General features: G+C 44.1%; 1 protein-coding gene and 1 long non-coding RNA gene across 9 annotated transcripts in view; one reads left to right on the plus strand and one right to left on the minus strand.

The window, feature by feature from the left end:
* The window catches only part of SPOPL (speckle type BTB/POZ protein like), a 53,037-nt gene extending 52,747 nt beyond the window's left edge, over window positions 1-290 (minus strand). For all 7 annotated transcript variants that reach the window (XR_009491688.1, XM_059878490.1, XM_005202525.5 and 4 more), the window contains exon 1: window positions 16-290. The gene's annotated coding sequence lies outside the window, so the exon portion shown is untranslated. The remainder of the gene's footprint in view (window positions 1-15) is intronic.
* LOC112442641 (uncharacterized) overlaps window positions 1-19,604 on the plus strand; it is a 129,007-nt gene that overhangs the window by 1,433 nt on the left and 107,970 nt on the right. The window contains exon 1 of one of the 2 annotated variants that reach the window (XR_003030872.2): window positions 369-478. The exons of the other annotated variant lie outside the window; for it this stretch is intronic. This is a non-coding gene — a long non-coding RNA (uncharacterized lncRNA). Of the gene's footprint in view, window positions 1-368; window positions 479-19,604 lie in introns of those variants that run through there. 2 annotated transcript variants of the gene reach the window in all.

The raw sequence follows: 19,604 nt of genomic DNA on the forward strand, positions 1-19,604 counted from the left end.
GGGAGGGGCACCTACCCGGACGTGAGGGGTAGCGGCGGGCAGTCCCAGCGGCGGCTCCTCTCCGGCTGAGGTGATGGCGGCGAGTCCCTGTGGCGACCGCCTCCGCCGAGCCGCATCCCTCCTCCCCAGTCCGCCCTTCTCCCCTGTCTCCCGCTCCTAAACTTCTTCCCCGGGATAAACAAACCCGCCGCCAGGGGCGGCCGCCTCCGCCGCTCCCGCCCCCACGCAGCCCCCCCACTCCGGGCCCGTCCGGGCCCCGGCTTCCGAGTTGCGACTCCAGCCCCAGCCCTAGCCCGCGAGCGCGCGTGCGCGCGGCGGCGGCGGCTCGCGAGGCAGTCCCTCCCTCCCTCCCTTCTGCGCCGAGCACTTCCGGCCCGGGCCGGATCCGCCGCCGTGGTTTGAATGTAGCCGGCGCCGTTTGCGCCGGGCACTGGCCCTCAGCCTGCCGCGCTCCACATCCCCGGCCGAGCCTCGCCTGGTAGGGACTCCCCCGCTTCAGTGCAGCATAAAACTTTTCTAAAAAACTCACTGGTCCCCCCTAACAGCTTATCTAATTGACCTAGGGTCAGTGTGAGAGGCGGCTGCTGTTTTCTGCGCACTGTTTTCTTAGGGCTGTACCAGGCTGAAAAGCCAAGATACAATTTGTACCGATCGCTCAGAACTAAATGTGAGCTCAGAAGTATATGACTTCCTAAAACAAAAACAGCAGTATGGAGACTTCCCGGGCGGTCCAGTAGTTAAGACTCTGCGCTTCCACTGCAGGGGGCGCGGGTTCCATCCCTGGTGAAGAACTAAGTTCCCGCAAGCCACTCAGTGCGGCCAAAAGGGAAAAACAGCAACAACAAAACAGGAGTATACAATCTCTTAATAGGGATAAAGACAACAGTCTGGTAGGCAAATGAAGTGCCACGGTGGAAGCGTTTTTCCATAGGAGGAGATGAGCCGTAACTTATCAGGCTTAGGAAGGGAGGGGGTCCGCCCAGGGGCGGCTGAAGGATGCTTGAGAAGCATAGCAGAGCAGGAGGCATCCAGAGACTGGACGTTGGTAAACAGAGCTATAGCTAAGCAAATGTCTTAAGAGATGAGGTGACTGCCTCATGGAGTTCAGAGAATGTAATCTTATTTATGTATTTAACACAAAAAACGTGCGTGGAATACAAGCAGCTCTAGCCAGATTTTCAGAAAGGAGAAAAGATCAGCATAATCAGGTCTCAAAGTTGCCTTAGGCAAAGAGTTAAAAAACAGAATCCCTGGGTCTGGAAGATCCCCTGGAGAAGGAAATGGCAATCCTCTCCAGTACTATTGCCTGGAAAATCCCATGGACAGAGGAGCCTGGTAGGCTACAGTCTGGGGTCGCAAAGAGTCGGACACGACTGAGCGACTTCACTTCACTTCTTCACTTTAAAAAACAGAAGTGAAAATGAGCATTGATGTATTGGGGACTGTAGGGAGAGGAAATATTAGTGCAGAATTTCATGTTCTCCAAACATGAAGAAAACCAGATACTATTATTTGCTGTACTCATTGTGGGTGTGTTTTAACTTTATGGTATGTGACAGAAACAGTACAAATTACATGTAATTTTTGCCCAGGCCTTTTAGCTGTCTCAACCTCTTATCACTCATGCACTGTCTTTAATTGACCATTATTATGCACTAATAAATGTAATATGTTCAAGGAATTGAACTGCAATAAATTTCCAACTGTGAGTTAAGAAATGAGTGGTACTTGGTGGCTCTTGATACTTGACTGAATTCTAGTTGGGGAGTGGTTCAATATACTTGCCCCCACAGGATGTCAAATTGCTTCTCACGGTATTATTATAGTCTTTCCCCTAGACTTGCTCTCTTTGCAGTATTAGGATATATCATTCTTTTTTGCCAGTATTTGGTGAATTTATCCACTGATAAAATAACAGTAAATTGTAAGAGATGACACCACCCTTATGGCACAAAGTGAAGAAGAACTAAAGAGCTTCTTGATGAAAGTGAAAGAGGAGAGTGGAAAAGTTGTCTTAAAGCTCAACATTCAGAAAACTAAGATCATGGCATCCAGTCCCATCACTTTATGGCAAATAGATGGGGAAACAGTGGCTGACTTTATTTTTTGGGGGCTCCAAAACCACTGCAGATGGTGACTGCATCCATGAAATTAAAAGATATTTACTCCTTGGAAGGAAAGTTATGACCAACCTAGACAGCATATTAAGAAGCAGACACATTACTTTGCCAACAAAGGTCCATCTAGTCAAGGCTATGGTTTTTCCAGTAGTCATGTATGGATGTAAGAGTTGGACCATAAAGAAAGCTGAGTGCTGAAGAATTGATGCTTTTGAACTGTGGTGTTGGAGAATACTCGAGAGTCCCTTGGGCTACAAGGAGATCCGACCAGTCGATCCTAAAGAAAATCAGTCCTGAATACTCATTGGAAGGACTGATGTTGAAGCTGAAACTTCAATACTTTGGCCACCTGATGTGAAGAACTGACTCATTTGAAAAGATCCTGATGTTGGGAAATATTGAAGGCAGGAGGAGAAGGGGATGACAGAGGATGAGATGGTTGGATGGCATCACTGACTCAATGGACATGAGTAAACTCTGGGAGTTGATGATGGACAAGGAGGCCTGGCGTACTGCAGTCCATGGGGTCACAAAGAGTCGTACATGAGTGAATGACTGAACTGAACTGAACTGAATATGGCTTGTAACTAATGCTAATAAAAATGTGATTGGGAATTCCCTGATAATCCAGGGGTTAGGACACCTTGCTCTCACTGTGGAGGGCCCGGGTTCCATCCTTGAGGGAGGGAACTATGTTCCCACAAGTCTCGGGGCATGCCCACCCCACAAAAAAGAAAAGTTTGGCAGAGTAAAAGATCACTCTATGATCATCATAGATTAAAGATTTATTACCAGTCCCCTAAAGAACTTCCTTTCTTGATTTCCTACTTGTTGGATACCTATTAGAAAACTAGATTATTAAAAGAGGTTTTAGTTTAGTGCTGCCATAAGTGACTTTTTAAAAATATAGAAATAAGTAACAGCTTTATCACTGGTGTAGAGCATAGTGAGCTTCCAGTCATGTATCAAGTTTGCATTGCTTAAGGCGTTAGCCGTCATTACCATCCAACTCTTTAGATGCCAAGAAACTTGATTATAACTGATTTTGCTGCTCACTGTCAGTTTTCTATAGGAAACCAGTCAGATTCTCAGTGGATGTGGCTGATTCGGAAACTCTTATTGCAGATAACAGGTTGGCAGTTAGCACAGATCAGAAGAGCCATTCCTTCTCTGAGCTTAATGCACACAGAGGAGGACCAGATTTTGAATCTTCTTGACTCAGCCCTATGAGACTCTGTCTGAAAAGCTATCCGTGCACTCCACTTTGATGTTTTAGTGACTGTGGCATCTTATGCCTCTTTTCTAAATTAAACATCACAGTTCTTTCCATTTCATGGCATAACCGACTTACCAGTGTTTTCCATACTAGCACCCCATTTTGTACTATCATTGTCCAATTCTAACTGTCAAAACCTATAGAATTCATAAATCCAATATTACATTCTGTTTAGAGATAAAACAGAAGTAACGATGTGCTTATTAGCAAACAGTATCCTTCATGAATCCTAAGTGACATGCTCTCTGAGCTCCCCTGGACATTTTGCCTCATACCCTTACCCTACTAATGTGGTTCACCAAATGCTTCTCTTCTAGTGATCTGGCTTCTGCTAACCATATTCCCTCCTATCTTAAATTTTTTTCAAGGGAACCACTCTGGTCTTACTTTTCACAAGCTAACACTTGTGATCAGACACTTAACATTTAGTTTTTGGAATTTAGGTGGAAAGAAAAGGAAAACTCTTGGTAATTATCTTTCACTGTTGTTGATATTAGGCCTTTTATCTGGAGGAAAACACTAAAACCTTTGTTGAATAGCCTGTCAATTACATGTAATCTCATTTTTTTCCCCTTTGTCTCCATTTCTGTCTTATCTCTGGCTTTTCATCTTGCATATAAATTCCTAGTTTTGTAGTACTTTTACATTTATAATATTCACTTTTTAAAGAGCTAAAAACCTAAGAACTCTAGCATTATACTTAGAACTCTTGTGTAGTTATGCCCCCAAAAAGGGCAAGTTTGATGCACTTATCACTTAAAAATCACTCCAAGAAAACAGAATAGGCACCAGAACTCTGAGAACAGGTTCTTTTATGTCTTTTAAGTCCTTCCTTGACATTTTTTATTTTCATGTCCTCAGCTATGATATGTCAAATATGTTGAGATGTTTCTTTGTTTCAGACACATTCATGTATTTAATGCTTTGGGTCTTTGCATACTCTGTCTACTGTAGGAGAAAGGATTTTTGTTGTTTTATCACCATGTGGAGAGTAAGAGTTGAGTTGCAGCAGTTTACTAGTTGGCATATGTTACATTTTCTAGAAATTTAACTGAATATTAAATTTAACCAAGTTTGAAACATTTTGAGGCTCTTAAACCACCAATAATCCCTAGATTCTGGATCCATAATGCTCAATGAATGAGACAGCAATACCTCTACCTACACAATACATTGTCTTGGAAAAATCTTGGTTACCCTACTTGGAAGTCCTCTATTCACAATGTAATGTGAGAAAACAACAAAAATGATCTCTTCTACAGGATTATCCAAGGCCCCTAGAGCATCACTCTAGGTGCACCCTGAGAACTCTCACCCAAGGTCACTTACGGTTGCTGGAAATATTTTTACTGTGCCAGGATCCAGGCGGTCGCTGCTGCCATGATCTAATAGTCCCTGATGATCTCTCCCTTCTTCATCGTGGCCAGCTAAACTCTCTCTCCTCTGCTGGTGCCCCGACCTTGCCCCTTCTCAGCTTCCCAGGTAACCTGAGAAGTTGCGGTTGATTCTGGTCCTTGGAGATAGTCCCAGGGGAAGCCTGGAACGCTCCACTGTGCTCTCCAGCCAGGATCACCAGCCTCTGCAGCAGCCCCCAATGGCTCTAGAGGTGCAGCCGCTGTCTCCTCTTTTATCTCTGCTCAGTCATCACAATGTCTCCAGGTCAGGGTCTTTGGTCCCCTCCCAGAGAGACACACCCTAATGCCTATCAGGGCAGTTTCTGGTTAGAGGAGTTTATTCAAAATATCTGCCTCTGCCACGCCCACTGGGTGGGTCTCAGATTCTAACCTTCTTCAAAATTGGGGCATATCACTCCACTTTCTTCTGACCCTAACTCAAGAAATGGCAGCCCCATGGCTATTTTCTCTGGACATGTTAAGGGGCCCTGCCTCCAGCGGGATCTCAGATGGGCTTCAGTTTCACTCAGACTAAGGACTCCTTCTACAGGGGACCGCATCTAGAACTGGGCCCTGCTCCCAGACCAGCAATCTAGAAGTCCCCCAGGGCCCATAGGGTGAGCTGCAGCGGTACTCCTGGGGCTGCCCAGGGGCCAATCAGATGCTAGTGAACCCAGGAACCTTGGAATCTCCGGGCCTCAGTGTTCCTTGACTTGCTGCTTCTTCCTGCCCTACGGCCTCAGATGGATTGAGTTCTGTCTTACCTTCTGCTGCCTCCCTGCTTTAGAAACCACGCCATGCTGTCTAGCTGTTGCCAAATCTGCATTCATACCCCTACACCACACTGAGTGGCCGCCTGCCTCCAGAAGGTTTTCTCTGCTATTCAGAGCCCTTTGCCGCCAGCGTGCTTGCCAGATTGGAAATCCTGGTATGGCCATTTCCAAAATTAGAAACCAGACAGTGCCATCCATATCTGGGGACACTGCGCCTGCACATCCCAGCACCCAGTCAAGCCTAGCCTTTGTGAAGGTACCTGCCCAACACCCTCCCTGCAAGCCTCCCTCCCCTTCCCTGCATTTCTAGCCTAGGTGATTTGGTTTTTTTGCCTCCCCCTCCCTGCCTGTCCATCCCTGCTGAAGTTTTAGCACCCTTGACCTTCTCTATTTGAACTATGCCAGGCTGGAAAAGGGCCAACTTTAGGGCTATATAAATCCTAGATATAGAGACCGCTTCCCAAACATGAAAAGATGTAACCACATCTTACATGAAAAATACGATGTTTTGTTATGCAAAATGAGATTCATCTAATATTCCTTTCAAAATATTTAATAATTTCATTTTGCAATTCTCTATATATTTTAGAGCCAAGGCATTTTCTTTTCCAGCTCTCAAAACAATTTGATAAAACCTGGAAAAACTTACGGGTCCTGGGCACTGTGCCTGTAGTGAGAACCTGAACCCTTAAAAGGATTAAAAAATGGCACTGGGAGGGGGAAGGAAAGCCCTTCCACACTTGACTCCATCTCAGGGCTTTTCCCTCCAATCTCATCATCACTGAAATCTTTCTCTTCCCCAGTTTTTATTAACTGGGTTTCTCTGATCCTTGCCTTGGACACTCATTTTTTACCCATGCTGCTCACATGTGTTCTTGTTGTTTAGTCATGTCTGACTCTTTGCGACCCTATGGACTGTAGCCCACCAGGCTCCTCTGTCCATGGGATTTCCCAGCAAGAATACTGGAATGGGTTGCCATTTCCTTCTCCAGGGGTTCTTCCTGACCCAGGGAGTCAACTTGCCTCTCCTGCATTGGCAGGCAGATTCTTTACTGCTGAGCCACCAGGGAAGCCCTGTTCCCAGTGTTAGCTGGCTGGTCTGGATTGCACAGCATCATCATCCTATAGATTCCCTTTCACAGCATTCCTTCCACCACTGAAGGCCTTGGGGTATTGTCTTGAAGCCCTCTCACCCCCAAGACTGCAGCTTTCAACTATGGCATATGTTTGCTTGACCCTGTGGGTATGACAGTGACGATGTTTTTGGAATGGACTTTTGTAAATGTGCAGCTCCATCCATCTCTCTGCCTTCCCCCACCCCCCTCAACCCCCCTCCAACTCCCTACTGTATGAGACAGGTCTCCTACTGCAGTTTGGATGTACAGTATTACCCTGTCTGCTAGGACTGACCAGCAAAGCCCACTTGTGTCCAAAGCAGAATAACTACCAGAAATCACACTTTGCATTTTTCTACTTAAGTACCTGCTCACATTTCTCTGTGTTGTGTTTTGAGCATCTCCTTCCCTGAAGGAGGCACTATTAATGCCTCTGTGACACATGGCCTTACTGCTACACTTCTCTGCAGGTTTTCCTGATTATTCCTTATTGCAGATTGAATTTATATACAAGAAACCAAAGAAACCAAAATGTCCCCAACAGTTACCCCAGATTATATCTCTTCTAAGTACTAACTGTTACTTAGCTGAAATAGCCATTAGAAGTTTGGCTTTTACTTTCCAGGATTTCTGGATTTTATTCTAGTGACTCTATCATATCAATGTATTTATTAAAATTGAATTATGAATATTCAGTGCATAGAGTGAACCAGTATTGCTTCTTCAGTCTCCTTTTCTTAATATTTTTTTTCCCCAGAAAGAAAATTAGGCTAGTCTTTTAAAAATTGTGTTCTGCTGCAGTCTACAATTTTAAGAGGAGAGGTGATGCATGTTTTTATTTTCATGTTGTCAAGAGCTCAGCAAGAATTTGCTTCTATTTTGAATGTGGAGCCTACTGTGTGCAAAACAGGTGTGAAAAAGCCCAGCTTCCTTTCTGAACACCTATTAAAGCTGTTTTCTTTCTTTTCTTTTTTCTTTTTCTCAGTTGTAATCACTTAACCATAAAAACTCTGGGTATTTATACAAAATGATATTGCGCTTCATTTGTCAAATTGACTTTCTGAGTTTAATTTTTATTTTACTGATTTATTTGTTTGAGCCAGTGTAGGCTTAAGATATATTTTCCTTTACTTGAAGGAAAACATGATTTAGGTCCTGGACTATTCACTTAATGCCATGCACTAATTCGTGGTGTCCCTCTTTTGGCATATGCTATGATTCTGAACCTGTTTGCCTTCCCATCCACCCAGTGCCCTTTCCCCTCTCTGCTCCACATCTTAAACAGCTCTTGCAGACTATTTCCCAGGCTCCTGTGTCAACTGGCTTCCTGCTGGATATTCAACAGGAGACATTGTCAGGATCCTGGAAGGAAGAAAGGAGTGGAGAAGCTGGTGTATTATTCCCCTCTTTTTCTGCCTTAGGCACCCTCCCCTGCAGCAACTGTGATATCTCCCAGGCTCCAACTCTGCTGGACAAGCCTACCACCGAATCAGCCCTGGCAATACTGTCTCCTCCCTCTGGCCTGTTTAAAAGTGTATTGGCTTCTTGTGGTTGCTTATCCCTGAATTCTCAGTTTTTCCATCATTTGTGCAATGGATATACCAAATCCTCTGTTGAAAGTAATGAGTGTGGTTTATTTTTTTCTGGTTAGACTCAGCACATTTGTCCATTTTATGTTTTTGTAAGGGTCTTTTCTTATTTATACAGGAAAGAATGATGTTCATAGAGAAGTAGTCATTCTACTTTACCTTATTTTTTGCTGTACCTTGCGCCTTTCAGGACTTTTGTTCTCCCACCAGAGATTGAACCCGTGCCCCTGCAGTGGAAGTGTGCAATCTTAACCATTAGACTGCCAGGGAAGACTTGGGAGGTTGTTGTTAAGTGGTCAAAGCATGTCTGACTCTTTGCAGCCCTATGAACTGCAGCACACCAGGCTTCCCTGTCCCTCACCCTCTCTTGGAGTTGGCCCGAGTTCACGTCCATTGAATTGGTGACGCCATCCAACCACCTCATCCTCTGTCGCCTCTTCTCCTTCTGCCTTCACTCTTTCCCAGCATCAGGGTCTAACTTAGGGATCTGTTTGTGTTCCTCCACTTGGCTTGGCTAATGTCATTGTTCTTTTAGCTCCTTACCTCCCATACTTGCTTTCCAGTATGTATGGTATTGGACTGGTAATACCCAGGCTGAGACCAGTCCTTCTCCCATTCTCTATCCTTAAAGCACATGACATCTGTCTTCTGGAGTCATATCCATATAGATGCACAATATCCTGCCTTAAAATATTTTAAATCCCCTTTTCTATAGTGTTCTGAACAAGAGTATGACAGCTGTAGGATGGCAGACAGGGCACTAGATTATCCACCCAGAAGCTGAACTTGTGTGACCTCACTCCAGTACCTTAGCTCTTTCTGCACAACAGCATTCTGGGTAGTAAAACAGGGAAAAAAGGTGACTTCTTCATCAGAGCTGTGAAGAGCAAATGAGATTAATGAAAGGATTTTATGAATGATAAAATGTAAGAAGTTACTTAAAAGTGGTGAATAAGACTTTTTTCCCTCAAAACAAATGTAATTTTGAAAGTTAGCACAAAGGTATTTCTCAGTTGGAATTTATACTGAAGTTTAATAGCATCACACGGCCTTCTTGTAACACTGGATTTCTCAATCTCGGTTCTATTGACGATTGGGACTGGATAATTCTTGTTGTAGGAGGCTGCTCTGTACATCGTAAAACGTTTGGTGGAATTCCTGCCTCTAGCTGCTAGATGCCAGTAACACCTTCCTCCTCAGTTTTGCCAACCATAACATTTCTAAACATTGCCAAACTGCACTGAGAGAAAAGGTGGAGCAAAAAGCATAAAACCTGAGGTTGAGAAGCACTGATCTAACCCAATCTACTTGGAAAACAGGTATTTTTACTCTTTTAAATTTTTATTTTAGGAAAATTTTAATTTTGCTATTCTTTTTATAAAGTCACCTCTTAATTTAGGCTGTTAAAAAATAAACTTTCAAAGAGATTTTGGAAAAGGACTTTAAAAATGCAATTCAGTCATGGAACGTACCCTAACATTTTAGAGATCCATAAACCCTGTCACTGATCACTGTCATAGCAGTCATGTGTGTTCTACTAAGTATTTATGTTGGAGAGACTCATCTTCCTGCTGAATACTGTGGTTGGGCTGCCTAACTAAGTGGACTTACTTAATACAATTAATACCTTTTGTTATTTTTATTAGATATTAAAAAACCACACTAATACTTTATTCATATGCTGATATCTTTTGATGTCCTTTAAGGCAAGGGACCTCTAATATTACTAGGAACCTATATCTCTATCATAACTCAGATATTCTAGGTCTACTGAGCGACTTCACTTTCACTTTTCACTTTCATGCATTGGAGAGGGAAATGGCAACCCATTCCAGTGTTCGTGCCTGGAGAATCCCAGGGACGGGGAAGCCTGGTGGGCTGCTGTCTATGGGGTCGCACAGAGTCAGACACGACTGAAGTGACTTAGCATAGCATAGCATACTTATATAGACTACCTTGAGTAGCAGCAAAGTTAGAATTTTATGAGCATGACTGCTAGATCATAATCAATCAAATTTTTCATATTATTGGTTCCTAATATGATATTCTTCTTCACCATTGGATTTCTAGGACACTGGAAACAAACTGTAGCTGTTTAAGATCCAGAAATTATTGGGAGTTCCCTGATAGTCCAGTCGTTAGGACTTGGTATTGTCATAGCCATGGCCCAGGATTCAATTCCTGGTTGGGGAACTAAGATTCTATAAGCTTCCCAAGCTACCAGGAACAGCCAAAAAAGAAAAATCCAGAAATTATTATTTTAAAAATATTGATGCCAGATGTCTGAAACTATCTCTCCTAGCTTATGTTGTCAACAAGTTCCTAAAGCCAGTTTCCCATCTCAACTCTTACAGTTAGCTTTCTTACTAGCTTAAGAAAATGTTGATCAAAGCAGGTTGTAAAACAGGAGGAAGATAGAAGAGATGTATGATCCTTAACATGAATATATTGCTAAGCTTTATGTTTCCAAGATTGGTAAAAAGGTTGCCGCATCAGGAGAATTATATTCATTTCCTCGTCTATGTTTGTTTCCTCCCTCCGCCCCGCCCCCGCGTTCTGGTTAATCTTCTTTGGGAACCTATGGACCCTCTTCAAAAGACTTATCAACATGAATAATAATATCACTATAATTAATATTGTAATGGGGTGGAGTGGGCACACAGCTGTTAGTGCCTGTTATTGCGAGACCTTAGTGGGAGGTTGGAGGTCCTACTCTGCCAATAGTCAGCCTCCCAGTGCTGCTCCCAGCATACATTGCAGTGAAAGGACCTTCTCACTAGGGTCCTCTGGGCCCTGTAGGCCCTAAGCCTGGACCTGGCAAGTAAGCTAAGGGCACAGGGTCAGGCTGAGGGCTATGTACCACAGAGCTCCAGACCGCTCCCCATGGCCTCCCACTGGCCAGGCCCAGGCCTCGAGGCAACAGCGAACCTCTCCTTCATCCTCACCTCTGCAGCCTAATGATGGCAGCTGTCTCCATGGGTCCCAGTCCACGGAGGCCTCAGCAACTGGAATATGTGGACAATGCTATTAAGGTGGCACTAGTGGCAAAGCACCTGCCAATGCAGGAGATGTGAAGAGACACTGGTTCAATCCCTGGGTTGGGAAGATCCCCTGGAGGAGGGTATGGCAACCCACTCCAGTATTGTTGCCTGGAGAACCCCAGGGACAGAGAAGCCTGGCGGGCTACAGTCCATAGGGTCGCACAGAGTCAAATATGACTGAAATGACTTTGCACACATGCACTCCATTAAGGTAACAGCTTCAGGTAGCTTCAATCTCTCTGTTCAAGTTTCAAAAATTGGTACAGTGTAGATATATTGTCTACCCCTGGGAGGCGGCCAGAGGTCAGGGTTAAGCTGCAACAATGCTGCACATCATTACTTCAGGTCCCCCTCTGTAGTTGGGGCTGTTCTCAAACAAGGACAGTTGTTGTGAGCTGGAAATGAACGTGAATGGCATTTGCTGCAACATGCATTCCTATTGATCCTGTACACATAGTCCTCTCCAGTTTAAATGAAAAACCTGAGTCCTGGATGCCTGGTTTGCTCAGTGATGACACCTGAGCAGGGTCTGGTACTGAAAGCGCCTCCAGCTGAGATCTGCCTCCTTGTAGCCAGGATTTGGACCTCAAAGGGTGAAGCTGAGCCTTGGGACTTTGCACTCTCTTGTCAGACCAGGTAATAATATTTTGTTTGGTGGAGGTTTATAGGAACATCATTCATTACTTGGCCATGACCTGACCTCAAGGGCAAAGGGTCTGACACCAAGAAGTGTGCAACAACTAACCATGCCCCTCCCTCACCTTTCCTATAAAAAGGGCTTTGCTAAGTGCTTTTGGGGAGTTTGGGGTTTTTAAGGCATGAGCTTTCCAGCTGGCTTCCCCCCCAGGTGGTAGTGGTAAAGAATCCGCCTGCTAATGCAGGAGACACAAGGGATCCCTGGGTCCGGAAGATTCCTTGGAGAAAGAAATGGCAACCCACTCCACTATTCTTGCCTGGGAAATCCCATGGACAGAGGAACCTGGTGGGTTATCGTCAATGGGGTCACAGAGAGTCGGCTAAGCAACAGCAAGGCATGAGCCACCAGTCTTGCTATGGCCCTGCAGTAAATCTTTCTCTGATCCAAAGTCAGACGTTTTGGTGTTGTTTGGCCTCATTGTACATCAGGCACACAGACTTGCATTTGCTAAAAATATTATATATTACTCTTACAGATTTTTTTCATAAAGTATTTTAGTTAAGAACTGTCTTATAATTGAGGTAAGTAGTAGGAGTTTATGATCTAGAAAGTGCCATTAAGCTGAGCCAGAAAGTTTGGGTCCTCTTATTTGCTCTCATGCTATTGAACTTGAATGACTTTGGGCCAGGCCTACCTCTACATTTGCTGTCATTGCCCCAGTTTATCACGTATTGCTTCTGGCTTACAGCTTCACATCTTCTGTCTACCCTGTGTACACATTTGGATCTGCAAACTCTGCCAGAACAAAACTTTGGCTAGCATACCATACTATAAGTCAATATATTCCCCAGTGGAAGTCTCTTCTTTCTGGAGAAGGAATCATTTGAAGTATCAGTGTTTGCCTCATCCATTTTTTGAGATCTGAGAAGCAAAAACTATCATATATAGAAATGGCCTAGCCAGATTTCCCATCCTCATCATAAATATTGGAGGAAAAATGTTGATGATGGATTATTTCAGATTCCTCCTTGCTACCTCTGCTTAAGAAAATCTGTATGGCCAAGATGGAATTATAGGGACTAGGTTTACCCTCCCACCTGTAACCAAAACAAAACACACACACAAAAATGAAAACAAACCCAAAGCAGACGAAATATATAAAACAGTGGTTTTCAAGACACTGGCTATCAGGCAATGAATGACAGTGATTCTTGAAAGAAAGAACCATGAGAGATGAGACCAACTGTTGCCCCAGTGTATTCACTTGAGAAAGTTTTCAGGCCATGGCATATGGAAGAAGAACTGAGATAAAGCCTAATTAGGACCCTAAATTGAAGAGATGGAGGTTGGAGTCTAGAGAGATCAAGACAGAGTTGAGATGAGTGACAAAGAGGACAGAGCTACCAGGAGAGCACTGGCAGTCTACAGAGGGACCCTTATCAAATATTCAGCAGAATCCTGATCAGCATATGCCAATGAGGAAACTACATGAGGCCCAGGAAAGAATCATCTGGAAGCATGAGAGTCTATGCCATTGTCAGTTCTTAGGAGCCGGATGGAAAAACTCATAATTCATAAGGCACTGGGTAGATTATTTAAGAAGGTCCTGCCTCATTAGTGGGAAATAATTAGCCTTATACTGAGAACTGCTCCCAACCTGTCAAGCTGTAAAAGCAAAAACTGAAGGGATCAAACTGTATCCAAATAACTTATCATCATTCCCGAGCAAAGCTCAAGAAAATCTATGAGAATTCAAAAGCATCCAGTACCCAACAAAATAAAGTCCAGAAAGTATGTGCATGTGTGCCAAGTTGCTTCAATTGTGTCTGACTCTTGTGACCCTGTGGACTGTACCCTGCCAGGCTCCTCTGTCTGTGGGATTCTCCAGGCAAGAATACTGGAGTGGGTTTCCATGCTCTCCTCCAGGGAATCTTCCTGACCCAGGGATTGAACCTATGTCTCTTACATCTCCTGCATTGGCAGGTGGGTTCTTTACACTAGTGTCACCTAGAAAGACCCCACAAAGTATGCATGCAGCCAAAGACTACCAGGCATGCAGAGAGATAGGAAAATACAACCATAATGAGGAGGATAATCAGTAAGTCAAAAGTGACGCAAATTGATACAAATAATATTATTAGCAGAGAACATTAATACAATTAATGTAACCATGCTGCTAAGTCACTTCAGTCGTATTGGATTCTGTGCTACCGCATAGATGGCAGCCCACCAGGCTCCTCAGTCCCTGGGATTCTCCAGTCAAGAACTCTGGAGTGGATTGCCATTTCCTTCTCCAATGCATGAAAGTGAAAAGTGAAAGTGAAGTTGCTCAGTCATGTCTGACTCTTCACGACCCCATGGACTGCAGCCTACCAGGCTCCTCTGTCCATGGGATTTTCCAGGAAAAAGTACTGGAGTCGGGTGCCATCATCTTCCATATTCAAAAAGTTACGCAGAGGTTTAAAAAAAGATCTCAGTCATATTTCTAGAGATGAAAAGTACAATATCCAAGATGAAAAATACACTAGATGGGATTAACAGAAAATTATATATATCAGTTCAATTCAGTCGCGCAGTCGTGTCCGACTCTGCGATCCCATGAATCGCAGCACACCAGGCCTCCCTGTCCATCACCAACTCCCGGACTTCACTCAGACTCACATCCATCGAGTCAGTGATGCCATCCAGCCATCTCATCCTCTGTCATCCCCTTCTCCTCCTGCCCCCAATCCCTCCCAGCATCAGAGTCTTTTCCAATGAGTCAAGTCTTCGCATGAGGTGGCCAAAGTACTGGAGTTTCAGCTTAAGCATCATTCCTTCCAAAGAAATCTCAGGGCTGATCTTCAGAATGGACTGGTTGGATCTCCTTGCAGTCCAAGGGACTCTCAAGAGTCTTCTCCAACACCACAGTTCAAAAGCATCAATTCTTCGGCGCTCAGCCTTCTTCACAGTCCAACTCTCACATCCATACATGACCACAGGAAAAACCATAGCCTTGACTAGACGGACCTTTGTTGGCAAAGTAATGTCTCTGCTTTTCAATATGCTATCTAGGTTGGTCATAACTTTTCTTCCAAGGAATAAGCATCTTTTAATTTCATGGCTGCAGTCACCATCTGCAGTGATATTGGAGCCCAGAAAGAATAAAGTCTGACACTGTTTCCACTGTTTCCCCATCTATTTCCCATGAAGTGATGGGACCAGATCTTAGATGGGCCATGATCTTCGTTTTCTGAATGTTGAGCTTTAAGCCAACTTTTTCACTCTCCACTTTCACTTTCATCAAGAGGCTTTTTAGTTCCCCTTCACTTTCTGCCATAAGGGTGGTGTCATCTGCATATCTGAGGTTATTGATATTTCTCCCGACAATCTTGATTCCAGCCTGTGCTTCTTCCAGCCCAGCATTTCTCCTGATGTACTCTGCATAGAAGTTAAATAAGCAGGGTGACAATATACAGCCTTGACGTACTCCTTTTCCTATTTGGAACCAGTCTTTTGTTCCAAGTCCAGTTCTAACTGTTGCTTCCTGACCTGCATATAGGTTTCTCAAGAGGCAGGTCAGGTGGTCTGGTATTCCCATCTCTTTCAGAATTTTCCACAGTTTATTGTGATCCACACAGTCAAAGGCTTTGGCATAGTCAATAAAGCAGAAATAGATGTTTTTCTGGAACTCTCTTGCTTTTTCGATGATCCAGCGGATGTTGGCAATTTGATCTCTGGTTCCTCTGCCTTTTCGAAAACCAGCTTGAACATCTGGAAGTTCATGGTTCATGTATTGCTGAAGCCTGGCTTGGAGAATTTTGAGCATTACTTTACTAGCGTGTGAGATGAGTGCAATTGTGCAGTAGTTTGAGCATTCTTTGGCATTGCCTTTCTTAGGGATTGTAATGAAAACTGACTTTTTCCAGTCCTTTGGCCACTTCTGAGTTTTCCAAATTTGCTGGCATATTGAGTGCAGCACTTTCACAGCATCATCTTTCAGGATTTGAAATAGCTCCACTGGAATTCCATCACCTCCACTAGCTTTGTTCGTAGTGATGCTTTCTAAGGCCCATTTGACTTCACATTCCAGGATGTCTGGCTCTAGGTGAGTGATCACACCATCGTGATTATCTGGGTTGTGAAGATCTTTTTTGTACAGTTCTTCTATGTATTCTTGCCATCTCTTCTTAATATCTCCTGCTTCTGTTAGGTCCATACCATTTCTGTCCTTTATTGAGCCCATCTTTGCATGAAATGTTCCCTTGGTATCTCTGATTTTCTTGAAGAGATCTCTAGTCTTTCCCATTCTGTTGTTTTCCTCTATTTCTTTGCATTGATCACGTGGGAAGGCTTTCTTCTCTCTTCTGGCTATTCTTTGGAACTCTGCATTCAGATGCTTATATCTTTCCTTTTCTCCTTTGCTTTTCGCTTCTCTTCTTTTCACAGCTATTTGTAAGGCCTCCCCAGACAGCCATTTTGCTTTTTTGCATTTCTTTTCCATGGGGATGGTCTTGATCCCTGTCTCCTGTACAATGTCACGAACCTGCATCCATAGTTCATCAGGCACTCTATCTATCAGATCTAGGCCCTTAAATCTATTTCTCACTTCCACTGTATAATCATAAGGGATTTGATTTAGGTCATACCTGAATGGTCTAGTGGTTTTCCCTACTTTCTTCAATTTCGGTCTGAATTTGGCAATAAGGAGTTCATGATCTGAGCCACAGTCAGCTCCTGGTCTTGTTTTGCTGACTGTATAGAGTTTCTCCATCTTTGGCTGCAAAGAATACAGTCAATCTGATTTCGGTGTTGACCATCTGGTGATGTCCATGTATAGAGTGTTCTCTTGTGTTGTTGGAAGAGGGTGTTTGTTATGACCAGTGCATTTTCTTGGCAAAACTCTATTAGTCTTTGCCCTGTTTCATTCCGTATTCCAAGGCCAAATTTGCCTGTTATTCCAGTTGTTTTTTGACTTCCTACTTTTGCATTCCAGCCCCCTATAATGAAAAGGACATCTTTTTTGGGTGTTAGTTCTAAAAAGTCTTGTAGGTCTTCATAGAACCATTTAACTTCAGCTTCTTCAGCGTTACGGGTTGGGGCATAGACTTGGATTACTATGATATTCAATGGTTTGCCTTGGAAATGAACAGAGACCATTTTGTCGTTTTTGAGATTGCATCCAAGTACTGCATTTCAGACTCTTTTGTTGACCATGATGGCTACTCCATTTCTTCTAAGGAATTCCTGCCCACAGTAGTAGATATAATGGTCATCTGAGTTAAATTCACCCATTCCAGGCCATTTTAGTTCGCTGATTCCTAGAATGTTGACATTCACTCTTGCCATCTCTTGTTTGACCACTTCCAATTTGCCTTGATTCATGGACCTAACATTCCAGGTTCCTATGCAATATTGTTCTTTATAGCATCAGACCTTGCCTGTATCACCAGTCACATCCACAACTGTGTATTGTTTTTGCTTTGGCTCCATCCCTTCATTCTTTCTGGAGGTATTTCTCCACTGATCTCCAGTAGCATATTGGGCACCTACTGACCTGGGGAGTTTCTCTTTCAGTATCCTATCATTTTGCCTTTTCATAGTGTTCATGGGGTTCTCAAGGCAAGAATACTGAAGTGGTTTGCCATTCTCTTCTCCAGTGGACCACATTCTGTCAGACCTCTCCACCATGGCCCGCCAGTCTTGGGTGGCCCCACGGGCATGGCTTAGTTTCATTGAGTTAGACAAGGCTGTGGTCCTAGTGTGATTAGATTAACTAGTTTTCTGTGAGTATGGTTTCAGTGTGTCTGCCCTCTGATGCCCTCTTGCAACACCTAGCGTCTTACTTGGGTTTCTCTTACCTTGGACATGGGGTATCTCTTCACAGATGCTCCAGCAAAGTGCAGCCACTGCTCCTTTACTTGGACGAGGGGTATCTCCTCACCACCGCCCTTCCTGACCTTGTACATGGAATAGCTCCTCTAGGCCCTCCTGCCCCCACGCAGCCACTGCTCCTTGGACGTGGGGTTGCTCCTCCCGGCCGCCACCCCTGGCCTCGGACATGGGGCAGCTCCTCTTGGCTGCTCCTGTGCTGTCGCAGCCTGGCAGTCTCGGCCACCGCCCCTGACGTCAGATGCGGGGTAGCTCCTCTTGGCTGCCGCCCCTGACCTCAGACGTGGGGGAGCTCCTCTCGGCCATTCCTGCCCCATCGCAGTCTCGCACTCTCGGCCACTGCCCCTGACCTCGGACGTGGGTTAACTCCTCTTGGCCACCGCCCCTTGGGCATAGGGTCCTCCCGGCTTCTGCCCCTGACCTCGGATGTGGGGTAGCTCCTCTAGGCCGCGCTATGTGTGCCATCGCAGCCGCCTGTGCTATTTGACCCTTTCATGGATCACAGCCTTGTCATGGCAAAGGGGCTTGTATAACTTAATGAAGCTATGAGTCATACCATCCAGGGTAACCCAAGATGGATAGGTCATAGTGAAGAGTTCTGACACAACTTGGTCCACTGGAGGAGGGAATGGCAATCCACTCCAGTATTCTAGCCATGAGAACTCCATTTTCCCAGTAGTCATGTATGGATGTAAGAGTTGAACCATAAAGAAGGCCGAGCACCAAGGAATTAATGCTTTCGAATTGTGGTGCTGGAGAAGACTCTTGAAAGTCCCTTGGACAACAAGATCAAACCACCAGTCAATCCTAAAGGAAATCAACCCTGAATATTCATTGGAAGGACTGATACTGAAGCTGAAGCTCCAATACTTTGGCCACATGATGAGAAGAGCTGACTCATTGGAAAAGACCCTGATGCTGGGAAAGATTGAAGACAAAAGGAGAAGGGAGTGGCAGAGGATGAGAAGGTTAGATAGATAGCATCACCTACTCAATGGACATGAATCTGAGCAAACTCCGGGAGATAGTGAAGGACAGGGAAACCTGGTATGCTGCAGTCCATGGGGTTGCAGAGTCAGACATGACTGAGTGACTGAATAACAGCAACAAGATTAATGAGTTTGATGGCAGAGCAATGGAAACAATCCAAAAAGAAACCCCCACACACACACACACACACACACAAAGAATCCAGAATAATTAAAGAGCATCACTGAGTTGTGGAGCAACTTCAAACAGGCTAATAAATGAGTAGTTAGAGGCCCCATAGGATAAAAGAAGATAGGGACAAAAAAATATTGGGGAAAATATGTCCCCAAACTTTCCAAACAGTAAAACCTGTAATCCCACAAATTCAAGAGCCTTAATGAAACTCCATCACAAGAAACATGAAGTAAATAAATTACACGTAGGTCTATCATCACAAAATTGTAAAAAAAAAAAAAATAGTGATAAAGAGGAAGAACCTCACTATCCAGGGATAAAAGATATGTTATATACAGAGCAATAAAGGTGAGAGTGACATGAGTTTGTTTTTTTTAAAATTCAGTTCAGTCACTCAGTCGTGTCCTACAATTGAAAACACAGTGGAGGAACATCTTTAAAGTAATGAAAGGAAAAAACTTGGCAGTTTGGACTTATATGTCTGGCTAAAATGTCTTTCAACAAAAGTGGTGAAGTAAATATATCTTCAGACATACAAAAGCTGAAAGAATTCATTGGTAGCAGACACTAAGAAAAGTTACAAGCCATTCCTCAGGCAGAAAGAAATTAAGAATGAAATTAAGG

Source organism: Bos taurus, chromosome 2 (genome assembly GCF_002263795.3).
Source record: "Bos taurus isolate L1 Dominette 01449 registration number 42190680 breed Hereford chromosome 2, ARS-UCD2.0, whole genome shotgun sequence".
NCBI classification, from domain to species: Eukaryota; Metazoa; Chordata; class Mammalia; order Artiodactyla; family Bovidae; genus Bos; species Bos taurus.